Here is a 17,116-nt window from a genome sequence, read left to right on the forward strand (position 1 = left end):
CTGTACCTGCTCCCTTATTGGAAAGTAGATCATCACAGAAACCAGTTTCTGCGACATCTACACCAATTAGTGGGGAAGTTAATGATAATGATCATGAAACTTCAGATCAAGTTATTACAGAACCTCGTAGGTCAACCAGATTAAGATCCGCACCAGAGTGGTACGGTAATCCTGTTCTGGAGGTTATGTTACTAGACCATGACGAACCTACGAACTATGAAGAAGCGATGGTGAGCCCAGATTCCGCAAAATGGCTTGAGGCCATGAAATCCGAGATGGGATCCATGTATGAGAACAAAGTATGGAGTTTGGTTGACTTGCCCGATGGTCGGCAAGCCGTTGAAAATAAATGGATCTTCAAGAAGAAGACTGACGCTGACGGTAATGTTACTGTCTATAAAGCTCGACTTGTTGCGAAAGGTTTTCGACAAGTTCAAGGGATTGACTACGATGAGACCTTCTCACCCGTAGCGATGCTTAAGTCTGTCCGAATCATGTTAGCAATTTCCGTATTTTATGAAATTTGGCAAATGGATGTCAAAACTGCATTCCTGAATGGATTTCTGGAAGAAGAGTTGTATATGATGCAACCAGAAGGTTTTGTCGATCCAAAGGGAGCTAACAAAGTGTGCAAGCTCCAGCGATCCATTTATGGACTGGTGCAAGCCTCTCGGAGTTGGAATAAACGCTTTGATAGTGTGATCAAAGCATTTGGTTTTATACAGACTTTTGGAGAAACCTGTATTTACAAGAAACTGAGTGGGAGCTCAGTAGCATTTCTGATATTATATGTGGATGACATATTGCTGATTGGAAATCATATAGAATTTCTGGATAGCATAAAGGGATACTTGAATAAGAGTTTTTCAATGAAAGACCTTGGTGAAGCTGCATATATATTAGGCATTAAGATCTATAGAGATAGATCAAGACGCTTAATTGGACTTTCACAAAGCACATACCTTGATAAAGTTTTGAAGAAGTTCAAAATGGATCAAGCAAAGAAAGGGTTCTTGCCTGTACTACAAGGTGTGAGATTGTGTAAGACTCAATGCCCGACCATTGCAGAAGATAGACAGAAGATGAAAGATGTTCCCTATGCTTCAGCCATAGGCTCTATCATGTATGCCATGCTGTGTACCAGACCTGATGGGTGCCTTGCTATAAGTTTAGCAGGGAGGTACCTAAGTAATCGAGGAGTGGATCACTGGACAGCGGTCAAGAACATCCTGAAATACCTAAAAAGGACTAAGGATATGTTTCTCGTTTATGGAGGTGACAAAGATCTCATCGTAAGTGGTTACGTTGATGCAAGCTTTGACACTGATCCAGACGATTCTAAATCGCAAACCGGATACGTATTTACATTGAACGGTGGAGCTGTCAGTTGGTGCAGTTCTAAGCAAAGTGTCGTGGCGGGATCTACGTGTGAACCGGAGTACATAGCTGCTTCGGAAGCAGCAAATGAAGGAGTCTGGATGAAGGAGTTCATATCCGATCTAGGTGTCATACCTAGTGCATCGGGACCAATGAAAATCTTTTGTGACAATACTAGTGCAATTGCCTTAGCAAAGGAATCCAGATTTCAAAAGAGAACCAAGCACATCAAAAGACGCTTCAATTCCATCCGGGATTTAGTCCAGGTGGGAGACATAGAAATTTGCAAGATACATACGGATCTGAATGTTGCAGACCCGTTGACTAAGCCTCTTCCACGAGCAAAACATGATCAACACCAAGACTCCATGGGTGTAAGAATCATTACTGTGTAATCTAGATTATTGACTCTAGTGCAAGTGGGAGACTGGAGGAAATATGCCCTAGAGGCAATAATAAAGTATTATTTATTTCCTTATATGATGATAAATGTTTATTATTCATGCTAGAATTGTATTAACCGGAAACATAATACATGTGTGAATACATAGACAAACAGAGTGTCACTAGTATGCCTCTACTTGACTAGCTCGTTAATCAAAGATGGTTATGTTTCCAAGCCATAGACATGAGTTGTCATTTGATTAACGGGATCACCTCATTAGGAAAATGACGTGATTGACTTGACCCATTCCGTTAGCTTAGCACTCGATCGTTTAGTATGTTGCTATTGCTTTCTTCATGACTTATACATGTTCCTATGACTATGAGATTATGCAACTCCCGTTTACCGGAGGAACACTTTGTGTGCTACCAAACGTCACAACATAACTGGGTGATTAGAAAGGTGCTCTACAGGTGTCTCCAAAGGTACTTGTTGGGTTGGCGTATTTCGAGATTAGGATTTGTCACTCCGATTGTCGGAGAGGTATCTCTGGGCCCACTCGGTAATGCACATCACTATAAGCCTTGCAAGCATTGTGACTAATGAGTTAGTTGCGGGATGATGTATTACGGAACGAGTAAAGAGACTTGCCGGTAACGAGATTGAACTAGGTATCGAGATACCGACGATCGAATCTCGGGCAAGTAACATACCGATGACAAAGGGAACAACGTATGTTGTTATGCGGTCTGACCGATAAAGATCTTCGTAGAATATGTAGGAACCAATATGAGCATCCAGGTTCCGCTATTGGTTATTGACCGGAGAGGTGTCTCGGTCATGTCTACATAGTTCTCGAACCCGTAGGGTCCGCACGCTTAAAGTTACGATGACAGTTATATTATGAGTTTATATGTTTTGATGTACCGAAGGTTGTTCGGAGTCCCGGATGTGATCACGGACATGACGAGGAGTCTCGAAATGGTCGAGACATAAAGATTGATATATTGTTCGACTATATTCGGACACCGGAAGTGTTTCGGAGAAGTTTCGGATAAAACCGGGGTGCCGGAGGGGTTACCGGAACCCCCGGGGAAGTATTGGGCCTTAGTGGGCCTGAGGGGAGAGAGAGGGCAGCAGCCCAGGAGGTGGCGCGCCCCCTCCCATGAGGAGTCCGAATTGGACTAGGGGAGGGGGGCGCGGCCCCTCTTTCCCTCTCCTTCTCCTTCTCTTTCTTTTCCCCTTCTCTCTTCCTAGTTGGACTAGGAAAGGGGAGTCCTACTCCTACTAGGAGGAGGAATCCCCCCCTCCTTGGCGCGCCCCAAGGGCCGGCCGGCCTCCCCCTTGCTCCTTTATATACGGGGGCAGGGGGGCACCTCTGAACACACAATTGATATACGATATTTTAGCCGTGTGCGGTGCCCCCCTCCACCATATTACACCTCGATAATATCATTGCGGAGCTTAGGCGAAGCCCTACGTCGGTAGAACATCATCATCGTCACGACGCCGTCGTGCTGACGAAACTCTCCCTCAACACTCGGCTGGATCGGAGTTCGAGGGACGTCATCGAGCTGAACGTGTGCTGAACTCGGAGGTGCCGTGCGTTCGGTACTTGATCGGTCGGATCGTGAAGACGTATGACTACATCAACCGCGTTGTGATAACGCTTCCGCTTTCGGTCTACGAGGGTACGTGGACAACACTCTCCCCTCTCGTTGCTATGCATCACCATGATCTTGCGTGCGCGTAGGAATTTTTTTGAAATTACTACGTTCCCCAACAGTGGCATCCGAGCCTGGTTTTATGCGTTGATGCTATGCACGAGTAGAACACAAGTGAGTTGTGGGCGATATAAGTCATACTGCTTACTAGCATGTCATACTTTGGTTCAGCGGTATTGTGAGATGAAGCGGCCCGGACCGACATTACGCGTACGCTTACGCGAGACTGGTTTCACCGTTGCGAGCACTCGTTGCTTAAAGGTGACTGGCGGGTGTCTGTCTCTCTCACTTTAGTTGAACCGAGTGTGGCTACGCCCGGTCCTTGCGAAGGTTAAAACAACACCAACTTGACAAACTATCGTTGTGGTTTTGATGCGTAGGTAAGAACGGTTCTTGCTAAGCCCGGTAGCAGCCACGTAAAACTTGCAACAACAAAGTAGAGGACGTCTAACTTGTTTTTGCAGGGCATGTTGTGATGTGATATGGTCAAGACATGATGCTATATTTTATTGTATGAGATGATCATGTTTTGTAACCGAGTTATCGGCAACTGGCAGGAGCCATATGGTTGTCGCTTTATTGTATGCAATGCAATCGCCATGTAATTGTTTTACTTTATCACTAAGCGGTAGCGATAGTCGTAAAAGCAATAAGTTGGCGAGACGACAACGATACTACGATGGAGATCAAGGTGTCGCGCCGGTGACGATGGTGATCATGATGGTGCTTCGGAGATGGAGATCACAAGCACAAGATGATGATGGCCATATCATATCACTTATATTGATTGCATGTGATGTTAATCTTTTATGCATCTTATCTTGCTTTGATTGACAGTAGCATTAGAAGGTGATCTCTCACTAAAATTTCAAGATAAAAGTTTCTCCCTGAGTATGCACCGTTGCGAAAGTTCTTCGTGCTGAGACACCATGTGATGATCGGGTGTGATAGGCTCTACGTTCAAATACAACGGGTGCAAAACAGTTGCACACGCGGAATACTCAGGTTAAACTTGACGAGCCTAGCATATGCAGATATGGCCTTGGAACACGGAGACCGAAAGGTTGAGCATGAATCATATAGTAGATATGATCAACATAGTGATGTTCACCATTGAAACTACTCCATCTCACGTGATGATCGGACATGGTTTAGTTGATTTGGATCACGTAATCACTTAGATGATTAGAGGGATGTCTATCTAAGTGGGAGTTCTTAAGTAATATGATTAATTGAACTTGAATTTATTATGAACTTAGTACCTGATAGTATCTTGCTTGTCTATGTTAATTGTAGATAAATGGCCCGTGCTGTTGTTCCGTTGAATTTTAATGCGTTCCTTGAGAAAGCAAAGTTGAAAGATGATGGTAGCAATTACACGGACTGGGTCCGTAACTTGAGGATTATCCTCATTGCTGCACAGAAGAATTACGTCCTGGAAGCGCCGCTAGGTGCCAGGCCTCCTGCAAGAGCAACACTAGAAGTTATGAACGTCTGGCAGAGCAAAGCTGATGACTACTCGATAGTTCAGTGTGCCATGCTTTACGGCTTAGAACCGGGTCTTCAACGACGTTTTGAACGTCATGGAGCATATGAGATGTTCCAGGAGTTGAAGTTAATATTTCAAGCAAATGCCCGGATTGAAAGATATGAAGTCTCCAATAAGTTCTACAGCTGCAAGATGGAAGAGAATAGTTCTGTCAGTGAGCATATACTCAAAATGTCTGGGTATAATAATCACTTGATTCAACTGGGAGTTAATCTTCCGGATGATAGCATCATTGACAGAATTCTTCAATCACTGCCACCAAGCTACAAGAGCTTCGTGATGAACTATAACATGCAAGGGATGAATAAGACAATTCCCGAGCTCTTCGCAATGCTAAATGCAGCAGAGGTAGAAATCAAAAAGGAGCATCAAGTGTTGATGGTCAGTAAAACCACTAGTTTCAAGAAAAAGGGCAAAGGGAAGAAGAAGGGAACTTCAAGAAGAACAGCAAGCAAGTTGTTGTTCAGGAGAAGAAACCCAAGTCTGGACCTAAGCCTGAAACTGAGTGCTTCTACTGCAAGCAGACTGGTCACTGGAAGCTAAACTGCGCCAAGTATTTGGCGGATAAGAAGGATGGCAAGGTTAACAAAGGTATATGTGATATACATGTTATTGATGTGTACCTCACTAATGCTCGCAGTAGCACCTGGGTATTTGATACTGGTTCTGTTGCTAATATTTGCAACTCGAAACAGGGGCTACGGATTAAGCGAAGATTGGCTAAGGACGAGGTGACGATGCGCGTGGGAAATGGTTCCAAAGTCGATGTGATCGCGGTCGGCACGCTACCTCTACATCTACCTTCGGGATTAGTATTAGACCTAAATAATTGTTATTTGGTGCCAGCGTTGAGCATGAACATTATATCTGGATCTTGTTTAATGCGAAACGGTTATTCATTTAAATCAGAGAATAATGGTTGTTCTATTTATATGAATAATATCTTTTGTGGTCATGCACCCTTGAAGAGTGGTCTATTTTTAATGAATCTCTATAGTAGTGACACACATATTTATAATGTCGAAGCCAAAAGATGCAGAATTGATAATGACAGTGCAACTTATTTGTGGCACTGCCGTTTAGGTCATATCGGCGTAAAGCGCATGAAGAAACTCCATACTGATGGACTTTTGGAATCACTTGATTATGAATCACTTGGTACTTACGAACCGTGCCTCATGGGCAAGATGACTAAAACACCGTTCTCCGGAACTATGGAGAGCAACAGATTTATTGGAAATCATACATACAGATGTATGTGGTCCGATGAATATTGAGGCTCGTGGCGGATATCATTATTTTCTCACCTTCACAGATGATTTGAGCAGATATGGGTATATCTACTTAATGAAACATAAGTCTGAAACATTTGAAAAGTTCAAAGAATTTCAGAGTGAAGTTGAAAATCATCGTAACAGGAAAATAAAATTTCTACGATCTGATCGTGGACGAGAATATTTGAGTTACGAGTTTGGCCTACATTTGAAACAATGCGGAATAGTTTCGCAACTCATGCCACCCGGAACACCACAGTGTAATGGTGTGTCCGAACGTCGTAATCGTACTTTACTAGATATGGTGCGATCTATGATGTCTCTTACTGATTTACCGCTATCGTTTTGGGGTTATGCTTTAGAGACGGCTGCATTCACTCTAAATAGGGCACCATCAAAATCCGTTGAAACGACACCTTATGAACTATGGTTTGGCAAGAAACCAAAGTTGTCGTATCTTAAAGTTTGGGGTTGCGATGCTTATGTGAAGAAACTTCAACCTGATAAGCTCGAACCTAAATTGGAGAAATGTGTCTTCATAGGATACCCAAAGGAGACTGTTGGGTACACCTTCTATCACAGATCTGAAGGCAAGATATTCGTTGCTAAGAATGGATCCTTTCTAGAGAAGGAGTTTCTCTCGAAAGAAGTGAGTGGGAGGAAAGTAGAACTTGATGAGGTAACTGTACCTGCTCCCTTATTGGAAAGTAGATCATCACAGAAACCAGTTTCTGCGACATCTACACCAATTAGTGGGGAAGTTAATGATAATGATCATGAAACTTCAGATCAAGTTATTACTGAACCTCGTAGGTCAACCAGATTAAGATCCGCACCAGAGTGGTACAGTAATCCTGTTCTGGAGGTTATGTTACTAGACCATGACGAACCTACGAACTATGAAGAAGCGATGGTGAGCGCAGATTCCGCAAAATGGCTTGAGGCCATGAAATCCGAGATGGGATCCATGTATGAGAACAAAGTATGGAGTTTGGTTGACTTGCCCGATGGTCGGCAAGCCATTGAAAATAAATGGATCTTCAAGAAGAAGACTGACGCTGACGGTAATGTTACTGTCTATAAAGCTCGACTTGTTGCGAAAGGTTTTCGACAAGTTCAAGGGATTGACTACGATGAGACCTTCTCACCCGTAGCGATGCTTAAGTCTGTCCGAATCATGTTAGCAATTGCCGTATTTTATGAAATTTGGCAAATGGATGTCAAAACTGCATTCCTGAATGGATTTCTGGAAGAAGAGTTGTATATGATGCAACCAGAAGGTTTTGTCGATCCAAAGGGAGCTAACAAAGTGTGCAAGCTCCAGCGATCCATTTATGGACTGGTGCAAGCCTCTCGGAGTTGGAATAAACGCTTTGATAGTGTGATCAAAGCATTTGGTTTTATACAGACTTTTGGAGAAACCTGTATTTACAAGAAACTGAGTGGGAGCTCAGTAGCATTTCTGATATTATATGTGGATGACATATTGCTGATTGGAAATCATATAGAATTTCTGGATAGCATAAAGGGATACTTGAATAAGAGTTTTTCAATGAAAGACCTTGGTGAAGCTGCATATATATTAGAAATTAAGATCTATAGAGATAGATCAAGACGCTTAATTGGACTTTCACAAAGCACATACCTTGATAAAGTTTTGAAGAAGTTCAAAATGTATCAAGCAAAGAAAGGGTTCTTGCCTGTATTACAAGGTGTGAGATTGAGTAAGACTCAATGCCCGACCATTGCAGAAGATAGAGAGAAGATGAAAGATGTTCCCTATGCTTCAGCCATAGGCTCTGTCATGTATGCCATGCTGTGTACCAGACCTGATGGGTGCCTTGCTATAAGTTTAGCAGGGAGGTACCTAAGTAATCGAGGAGTGGATCACTGGACAGCGGTCAAGAACATCCTGAAATACCTAAAAAGGACTAAGGATATGTTTCTCGTTTATGGAGGTGACAAAGAGCTCATCGTAAGTGGTTACGTTAATGCAAGCTTTGACACTGATCCGGACGATTCTAAATCGCAAACCGGATACGTATTTACATTGAACGGTGGAGCTGTCAGTTGGTGCAGTTCTAAGCAAAGTGTCGTGGCGGGATCTACGTGTGAAGCGGAGTACATAGCTGCTTCGGAAGCAGCAAATGAAGGAGTTCATATCCGATCTAGGTGTCATACCTAGTGCATCGGGACCAATGAAAATCTTTTGTGACAATACTGGTGCAATTGCCTTAGCAAAGGAATCCAGATTTCACAAGAGAACCAAGCACATCAAAAGATGCTTCAATTCCATCCGGGATTTAGTCCAGGTGGGAGACATAGAAATTTGCAAGATACATACGGATCTGAATGTTGCAGACCCGTTGACTAAGCCTCTTCCACGAGGAAAACATGATCAGCACCAAGACTCCATGGGTGTAAGAATCATTACTGTGTAATCTAGATTATTGACTCTAGTGCATGTGGGAGACTGAAGGAAATATGCCCTAGAGGCAATAATAAAGTATTATTTATTTCCTTATATCATGATAAATGTTTATTATTCATGCTAGAATTGTATTAACCGGAAACATAATACATGTGTGAATACATAGACAAACAGAGTGTCACTAGTATGCCTCTACTTGACTAGATCGTTAATCAAAGATGGTTATGTTTCCTAGCCATAGACATGAGTTGTCATTTGATTAACGGGATCACCTCATTAGGAGAATGACGTGATTGACTTGACCCATTCCGTTAGCTTAGCACTCGATCGTTTAGTATGTTGCTATTGCTTTCTTCATGACTTATACATGTTCCTATGACTATGAGATTATGCAACTCCCGTTTACCGGAGGAACACTTTGTGTGCTACCAAACGTCACAACGTAACTGGGTGATTATAAAGGTGCTCTACAGGTGTCTCCAAAGGTACTTGTTGGGTTGGCGTATTTCGAGATTAGGATTTGTCACTCCGATTGTCGGAGAGGAATCTCTGGGCCCACTCGGTAATGCACATCACTATAAGCCTTGCAAGCATTGTGACTAATGAGTTAGTTGCGGGATGATGTATTACGGAACGAGTAAAGAGACTTGCCGGTAACGAGATTGAACTAGGTATCGAGATACCGACGATCGAATCTCGGGCAAGTAACATACCGATGACAAAGGGAACAACGTATGTTGTTATGCGGTCTGACCGATAAAGATCTTCGTAGAATATGTAGGAACCAATATGAGCATCCAGGTTCCACTATTGGTTATTGACCGGAGAGGTGTCTCGGTCATGTCTACATAGTTATCGAACCCGTAGGGTCCGCACGCTTAAAGTTACGATGACAGTTATATTATGAGTTTATATGTTTTGATGTACCGAAGGTTGTTCGGAGTCCCGGATGTGATCACGGACATGACGAGGAGTCTCGAAATGGTCGAGACATAAAGATTGATATATTGGACGACTATATTCGGACACCGGAAGTGTTCCGGAGATGTTTCGGATAAAACCGGAGTGCCGGAGGGGTTACCGGAACCCCCCCGGGGAAGTATTGGGCCTTAGTGGGCCTGAGGGGAGAGAGAGGGCACAGCCCGGGAGGGGGCGCGCCCCCTCCCATGAGGAGTCCGAATTGGACTAGGGGGGGGGCGGCCCCTCTTTCCCTCTCCCTCTCCCTCTCTTTCCTTTCCCCTTCTCTCTTCCTAGTTGGACTAGGAAAGGGGAGTCCTACTCCTACTAGGAGGAGGACTCCCCCCTCCTTGGCGCGCCCCAAGGGCTGGCCGGCCTCCCCCCTTGCTCCTTTATATACGGGGGCAGGGGGCACCTCTGAACACACCATTGATATACGACATTTTAGCGTGTGCGGTGCCCCCCTCCACCATATTACACCTCGATAATATCATTGTGGAGCTTAGGCGAAGCCCTACGTCGGTAGAACATCATCATCGTCACCACGCCGTCGTGCTGACGAAACTCTCCCTCAACACTCGGCTGGATCGGAGTTCGAGGGACGTCATCGAGCTGAACGTGTGCTGAACTCGGAGGTGCCGTGCGTTCGGTACTTGATCGGTCGGATCGTGAAGGCGTACGACTACATCAACCGCATTGTGATAACGCTTCCGCTTTCGGTCTACGAGGGTACGTGGACAACACTCTCCCCTCTCATTGCTATGCATCACCATGATCTTGCGTGTGCGTAGGAAATTTTCTGAAATTACTACGTTCCCCAACATGTTCCCCTCCCCTCCCAATTCCCCCCCTCCCATTCATACCTCGTGGGCGCCAAACCACCTTCTCCCCGGAAGCTCCCTTTTCCCGAGCCGCGAAACCTCCGCCCCTCCTCCATGGCGCCCCACCACACCAATTTCAGGCCGCCCTCCTCCCTAATGCCGGAGACGCTGTCCGTTTGCCGTCGTGCACTGGGCCGTGTGCCTCTTACTTTGTGCTGCTGGAGCTTCCTCGACGACGGCCGCGTGAACCGTACCGGAGCGGATTCACCCCCGCCATTGTTCATGACGCCAGAGCGGCTCCAACTTCGGATCCGTCCAGGCTCCCGGCGCTGCTTCCCCGTAGCCGTCGACCGTCGCGACATCGTTGTTTCCCTGCTACCGGTGGCCACCGCAACCGCGCCGGCCTCACCGACTCGGCAGCTGGACCTGCCTACTTCACCATGCCGCCAGATAGGTCGCACCCTCATCACAAATCAGTTTATTTAGGCGTCAGTTGTCTGAATTTTTATTCTTGGCCAATCGATTCCCAATGGGAAGCAGCACCCCTCGAGGCGGCGGAGCTCCTAGGCTGCCGGTTGGCTGGTGTCTAACGTAACGGTGCGGGGACGCAAGTTCGCCGCGGAAGCAGCGCTTAGATGGCTATCTTAGAGTTGCGTGGGTTCAAGGTACTGCCGCCGCCGGATCTGGATGACGGGGAGTCTTTGTGGATTGGCCCGGGGGCGGCGCAATCACGGCGGTGCGGTGGGGCGGGGAGCGGGATTTTGGCCGGGGCCACGGACGGCGGGGGCAATCTGCTCTACCGTTGGTCGCTGGCTCTTCGGGGAAGATTCCTAATAGTGTCAGCTGGGAAGCACAAGAAGGCCATCAAGCCATCCGGCGTAGATCGGACAGTACCAAAATAAAATAAAATCGTGTGACCCCAATTTAGTCTCAGTCAACAGACGTGTGACCACTCTCGTACCTTGCTGTTGATCTCTTAGTGTATTTCTTCAGATCAAAGAGATGTGTCATTCTTAACATTATGCGTTATCTGCATCTTCAGCCGCACCGTCTTCCGACTCACCGCAGCTGCTCCAACAAGGGAAGCATACACCAGAAGGGAGATATAGTCCCCACTCCACAGTTCCCTGCATCGAATGCGCGTGCTCGACATGGACAGCCACAACTGCAGGGCCATCGACAAGTCAGCACATGATGCTCACTCCTATGGATGGCGGCCAGATAGGTTGTAGCCTCATCTTACTTGTGTGCAACATTTATGGCTTTGTTATTCATCTAAGCATGGAAAATAGATTATCACATTTCACTGTATATTCATGCTGATCTCTTACGGGTCTTGTTCAGGAGTTAACGCTGTTCCATAGTTCAGCTAAGATACTTGTTCTTTAGGTAACGATGTTCCATAGTTATCATCCATCAGCCAATGCTATCCTACAGGCTGGTGATTATAGTATTATACCACTTCTAGTATTACCTATGTTGTTCTTCAATACTTTTGTGTGCCATCTAGTTAATCTCGAGTACAAACGATACATATTCTGTAGCTTTCATCTGTGTTCTCCCTTTAGTTTTTGAGACCTGTTGCTGCTAGTTAACCCCAGTCCTACTATTTATGTCGTCTCCTACAGGCACTCATTACATAAATCTAACTACTAGTTGTCTTCCATGCATGTCAGATATAATTGCACACACTGATATATCCACAAGAACCTCGTGGAGCAATGTAAAGGCCAATAAACTTGATGTCAATGATACCCAATATGATGGAACATGTAAAGGCAGTTCTTCAGAAGACTTGCAGAAAGATGTTGATTCACCCCACAAGGTCCTTGCTCTATCGCAATGCCATCTGCTTAATTTGGACATCATGCTTCTGAATATCTTCTGCATTGTTATTCATCAGTATGTACTTCATCTATCTACCCTACCATGTTTTTTTACATTGAAGTGCTGTTCTAGTGCTCTGTTCCAATGCCATCTTAGTTTCCCAATCATACACGTGTATGTTACCTTAGTTTTTTCTATATGTATTCCGCTAGCATACAATTTTACATTCAACTAGTGTTTTTTATTGTGTTGTCCTGTCGTATCCCTAGCTCTTACACCATACTCCCTCCGTCCGGATTACATGTTACCGAAATGGATAAAAAAGGATGTATCTAGAACTGAAATACGCCTAGACCCATCCATTTTTTCCGGATGGGGGGAATACATGTCAAGATGTCATGCCTTTCTATTCCTCAGTACCTATTCCATCTCTCTGCTGTAGCATGTTTTATAATTGAAGCACCATTCTTCTATACAAGGCATGCAAGGGGAAGACGACTATGTTAGAATTTGAACGGTTACAAACCAGGTCTTTGCAAAAGATCCAAACGCCAGGAGATAATGTACCAACTCCAGTTTTTATAGATACTGCTCCAGCACAGAGAAACCCAACTCCTACTGATAATAAGCAGATTCCAGTGGCCAAAGAACTAGTCCGTTCCAGTCCAGCAAAAACATGTTAACTCAATTCTAAGAAGCGTGTGCGTATCCTTGCATCATGAAATTTTATAGCATGCTGATCATATTTTCTACATGTTTCTTACCCATCTCTCTTTTAGAAAATAAGCTTAACAGATAGAAGAATTTCTGCACTGGTATCGTCTGTGAGGAAATATTTTTGCAGGAATTCTCTGTACTCCAATGCAGATGTAAGTACCTGTTGTATATCACTATATTTTTACATCAGCATGTATTTTGTTAATCGGCGTGAATCCAACCTTTATGTGATCTAAATTTACTTGTAGCAAAATGTATGATTAAAGGCCACAATGTTGATTTTTGTAAGGAAAACTGCCTGGTAGTTTTGCATCCTGAGCTGCATGAGTGTACTATCTCATATTACTAGGTTTGATTACTTCGGTTTTGCAGTGGGTTTTCAGTGTTTTTTTTACTGTGATGTCCTGTCGTATCCCTAGCTCTTACATCATACTCCCTCCGTCCGGATTACATGTCGCAGAAATGGATAAAACTGGATGTATCTAGAACTAAAATATGCCTAGACCCATCCATTTATTTCCGGATGGAGGAATACATGTCAATATGTCATGCCTTTCTATTCTTCATTACCTATTCCATCTCTGCTGTAGCATGTTTTATAATTGAAGCACCATTCTTCTATATATGGCATGCAAGGGGAAGACGGCTATGTTAGAATCTGAAGGGTCACAAACCAGGTCTTTGCAAAAGATCCAAACGCCAGGAGATAATAAACCAACTCCATTTTTCATAGATACTGCTCCAGTATAGAGAAACCCAACTCCCACTGATAATAAGCAGATTCCAGTGGCCAAAGAACTTGTCCGCTCCAGTCCAGCAAAAGAATGTCAACTCCATTCTAAGAAGCGTGTGCGTATCCTCGCATCATGAAATTTTATAGCATTCTGATCATATTTTCAACATGTTTCTTACCCATCTGTCTTTTAGAAAATAAGGTTAAACGATAGAAGATTTCTTTCATTGGCATTCTATTCGAGGAAAATATCTTGCGGGAATTCTCTGTGCTCCAATGCTGATGTAAGTACCTGTTGTATATCACTATATTTTTACATCAGCATGTATTTTGTTAATCGGCGTGAATCCAACCTTTGTCTGATCTAAAATTAGTTGTAGCAAAATGTTAAAGGCGCCAATGTTGATTTTTGTAAAGAAAACTGCCTGGTAGTTTTGCAAACAGAGCTGCATGAGTGTACTATCTCATATCATGCACATTACTGAATTGTAGTGCTGCTCTGGTTGCCCATTCATTCATTGTGTCAATGTTGCTTTCATATTACCTTAGCTGGCTGATGATAGCTGTGCCATATTGTGTTAATTTGGTGTTGGCTAGTTGCCCAAACATTCGTTGTCCCAATGTTGCTTTCCTATTATCTGACTTGGCCAATGATAGCAATGCTAGTGTCTTAATTTGGTGCAGGCTGCTGAAGGTAAGAAGACAAACTCTGAAAACAGCAAGGCAACCCCATTGTTTCTTTCCAATAAATCTAGGCCAGGTAATATGCCAATAACTCTGAAAACAACAAGGCAACTGATTTATAGGCCGTCAACAGGCTGAAAGACACACCGGGCCGGAAATTAGCCCAATATTTAAATGGGTCTCTAAAAGACTGAAAGACGTACATCGTGAAAATTGGACCATCCACTGAATGGGCCGTTAACAGGCCGAAATCTCATCGGGCTGATATTGAGCCCAAATATATAGCAGGCTGATAACGGGCTCGAACTGACGATAGGCTGCAATGGTGTCAAATCTTTAACGGGCCGTTGACGGGCCGAATTGCCACATCTCGTATGGGCCGTGGGCTTAAATGGACCTAACACAAGTAGGCCTTATATGGGCCGACCTGCAATTTTTTTACTGGGCCGGCCTTTTTCACCAGAATGGGCCATTGTTGGGTCGTGCCACGCGTCGACCTATCATAGGCGCCTCGGTCCAATGAGTGCATGACATCTGTCCCAACGGTGAGGCAACACGTGTTTCCTTCGGCCAATGATGATTTTACACATGGAAAATCCCCATTGGTCCGAGCCGTTAACGGGTCATCGGATCCAAAACCGGACCCGATAGCTTAACGGCGTTCCGTTACGGTGGATGCCACATCTCGGTCACCCTTGACGAAAGCACTTCTATGACGCGCGTTTATCGTCATGGAAGTGGACACTTCCGTGATGATAATTTTGGTAATGTCATGGAACACTTCTACGACAGCACATGTATGACTATCTTGATTCTGTCATAAATTTGTCATGGATGTACATGCATGACAGAAAACGTGACCTACTGTGACAAACACGTATCATCACGGAAGTGTGTTTTTTTGTAGTGTATGATTGGAACTCTAGCAAGCATCCGCAACTACTAAAGATTATTAAGGTAAAACCCAACCATAGCATTAACATATCAAGTCCCCTTTATCCCATACATAACAACCCCCTAACTCGGGTTTATGCTTCTGTCACTCAAGCAACCCACTAAAAGCGAATCATGAACGTATTGCAACACCCTACAACGGGAATTCCTCACGCTTGCGCGACACGGAGGGCACAATAGGGCAACACCAAAATAAAACATACAAATCATACCAATCTAGATCATCAATCAACCCATAGACAAAGGAAATCTACTCAAAACATCATAGGATGGCAACACATCATTGGATCATAATATGTGGCATAAAGCACCATGTTCAAGTAGGGATTACAGCGGGGTGCGGGAGAGTGGACCGCGTAAAAGAGATGAGGATGGTGATGATGATGGTGATGTTGATGAAGATAATGACCGTGGCGGTGATTCCCCTCCCGATGGCACTCCGGCGCCACCGAGAGAGAGGAGGAGAGGTTCTCCCTCTTGTGCTTCCTCCTCCATGGCCTCCCCCTGGATGGGGAGAGGTTCTCCCTCTGGATCTTGGCCTTCATGGCGATGATGGCCCCTCTGGGATCCTCCTCCATGGCCTCCGCTGATGATGGCCCCCTCCGGCAGGGTGCCAGAGAGGGCCTAGATTGATTTCTCGTGGTTACAGAGGCTTGCGGCGGCGGAACTTCTGATCTAGGTTATTTTCTGGAGGTTTGGGTATTTATAGGAGAGGTTGGCCTCGAGAACAAGTCAGGGGGCCCCACGGGAAGTCCACGAGGCACAGGGCGCGCCCTCCACCCTTGTGGGGCCCACGGGCCTCCCCTCCGGTTACTTTTCGTTCCAGTATTTTTTATATTTTCTAGAAAAATTCTTCGTTGATTTTCATCGCATTCCGAGAACTTTTATTTTTGCACAAAAACAACACCATGGTAGTTCTGCTGAAAACAGCGTCAGTCTGGGTTAGTTCTAACCAAATCATACCAAAATCATATAAAACTATTGTAAACATGGAATGAATACTTCATAAATTATAGATACGTTGGAGACATATCATGCTGCTGCTTTTCTCATTTTTGCTTAATTATAACATTGCTATGTCTAAATTCTGTACTTGTAGCAAAGAGCAATGGAAACATTGCACTGGTTTATAATTTGTAGTATAGAGTTAGCTAGTGTAGTGTAGCTACATATATCACTACTGTTTATGATTTGTTATTGTGAATATGTTTGTTAATGAAGAATAAAGCCCACTGTGAATTTAACTGAATTTTCAGGATGGTGTGAACTGCGGTGTTTCGGAGTGGGTAGATGCCCCTTGGCTTGTTATTTTGCAATGGTGCTTAACCAAGCTATGGGATATGTACCATGAGCAGAACCTTGGTAGAGTCCAGGATAATGAGGCTCATGAGATAGAGGTTGCAAAACTGAAGGAGCTGGATTCTCTTGGCAATCAGTACAGTCAGCTTGTGGATGATGGATCCAAGCTGTTTGATTACCAGGATGGGAAGAAATCCCATGAGATGGATTACACAAGCCAGGCAATCAATGAACTGAAGGAGAAGAAGAAGCCACTTGAGGAGCAGTCAAAAATTGAGGTTCAAATGGAGAAGCTTAAGCTAAAAAATGAACAGAGGTGCATCCTGGAGAGTCAAGCTGATATAACTCGTAACACCAGGAAGGCCATGAAGGAGACAGAGGTGG

Source organism: Triticum aestivum, chromosome 6D, assembly GCF_018294505.1.
Source record: "Triticum aestivum cultivar Chinese Spring chromosome 6D, IWGSC CS RefSeq v2.1, whole genome shotgun sequence".
In the NCBI taxonomy this organism is placed as follows: domain Eukaryota; kingdom Viridiplantae; phylum Streptophyta; class Magnoliopsida; order Poales; family Poaceae; genus Triticum; species Triticum aestivum.